Source organism: Pipistrellus kuhlii, unplaced genomic scaffold (assembly GCF_014108245.1).
Source record: "Pipistrellus kuhlii isolate mPipKuh1 unplaced genomic scaffold, mPipKuh1.p scaffold_m20_p_15, whole genome shotgun sequence".
NCBI classification, from domain to species: Eukaryota; Metazoa; Chordata; class Mammalia; order Chiroptera; family Vespertilionidae; genus Pipistrellus; species Pipistrellus kuhlii.
This window is the reverse complement of record NW_023425460.1, coordinates 29,180,101-29,181,771: the sequence shown is the minus strand read 5'-3', so window position 1 is coordinate 29,181,771 and position 1,671 is coordinate 29,180,101. Positions and strand designations below refer to the sequence as shown.

General features: G+C 39.4%; 1 non-coding gene across 1 annotated transcript; it reads right to left on the bottom strand.

The window, feature by feature from the left end:
* Nucleotides 1-1,302: 1,302 nt before the first annotated feature.
* Nucleotides 1,303-1,410, bottom strand: LOC118719648. Its single transcript, XR_004988213.1, has one exon. It is a non-coding gene; the product is annotated as a U6 spliceosomal RNA (small nuclear RNA).
* Nucleotides 1,411-1,671: the final 261 nt, after the last annotated feature.

Sequence of the window (1,671 nt, the reverse complement as noted above, 5' to 3'; positions counted from 1 at the left end):
CAAGTCATCTCTTGGTTAGATAAAGCTTAAGCTCTTAAGAAATTCTTTAAGAAAAACCCTTAGTTCCCATATGCTGAAAATGTGTGTGGAGTTTTGTTTGTTTTTGTTTCTGTTTTGTTTTGACACTTGAATAATAGTTAGGCTGCGCTGGATTACACTTTATTTATTCAGTTTCTAGAAAATGCCTTGCTTTTTTTGCCTTGCTTTTGAGAGGTGTGATACTATCCTCATTCCTTTGTACTTGAAAGTTATTAAGTCATTTTTTGCCTGCAGGCTTTCAGAATTTTTTTTCTTTAACTTTAAAATCTGATAGTTTTGCTCAGATATATCTCAGATTTAATCATTTCTGGTTAATTTTTTCAGATACTTCATAGGCCTTTTCAATATGTTGGTTCAAGTCTTCAGTTGTTTCTGAAAATGTTCAATAATTAAGAGTTTTAAATGTTAGTTACTCCTTTTAAAAAATTGATATGATGGAGAGAGAGAGAGAGAGATGAAGAAGAAGAAAAAGAAGAAGAAGAAGAAGAAGAAGAAGAAGAAGAAGAAGAAGAGAGAGAAACATTTGTTGTTCCACTTATTTATACATTCATTAGTTGATTCCTGTATGTGCCCTAACCAGGGATCAAACCAGCAACCTTGACATATCATGATGACACTCTCACCAATTGAGCTACCCAGCCAGGGCTTTATTTTTATATTAGAGGCCCAGGGAATGAAATTTATGCATTTGATGACGTGGGGGGGGGGGGGCGGCGCGGCAGGTCCCTCAGTCTGGCTTGCATCCTCTCGCAGTCCAGGAGCTCTTGGAGGATGTCCAACTGATGGCTTAGGCCCGCTCCCCATGGGCCTAAACCAGTGGTCAGCAAACCGCGGTTTGCAGCTCTGTTGACTAATGGGTTTGCCAACCTCTGGCCTAAACCATCAGTCGGACATCCTCAGCACTGCCTTGGAGGCAGGAGAGGCTCCCACCTCGGCTGCTACGCCCGCCAGCAATAAGCTCAGCTCAGAGCGTTTGACTGAGCAGTGCTCCCTCTGTGGGAGCACACTGACCACCAGGAGGCAGCTCTTGCATTGAACATCTGACCCCTATTTTGGAGAATTATGATTTTGCAGGTCTGAAAAGGATCTGTCCATAGAAATGAAAGCTCTTCAGATGGTCAGTGAGCATCATAGTGACAAGTCATTCCACCATTTGATAGATTTGCATATTAGCCTTTTATTATATATATATATATATATACATATATATGTATATGTATATGTATATATATAATAAACATATATATATTTATACACATACACACACACATTGAGTGACTTATGAATTTGTGTGTCATCCTTGTGCAGGGGCCATGTTAATCTTCTCTATGCTGTTTCAACTTTTAGTGTATGTGTTGCCGAAGGAAGCACTTCAATGTTAGTTGTGTTTCATTGCTTTGTTTTCTTCTTGGGGATCCAATTATAGAAATGACTGTTGTTTGCATTTATTCTATTTCTACCCTTCCCCTTTCTTCTTTCTTTATCTTATTTTCATTTTTCAATAGTTGTATTCCTGCCATCTCAAAGACATGCCTTTGGTAGGTTATGTCTGGATTCTACTTCTTCCAAGTGCAGCTCCTTATTTTGCCGCTAAAGGTGCTCATGAGCAAGGGCTGAGGTGTTTGGGAGGTT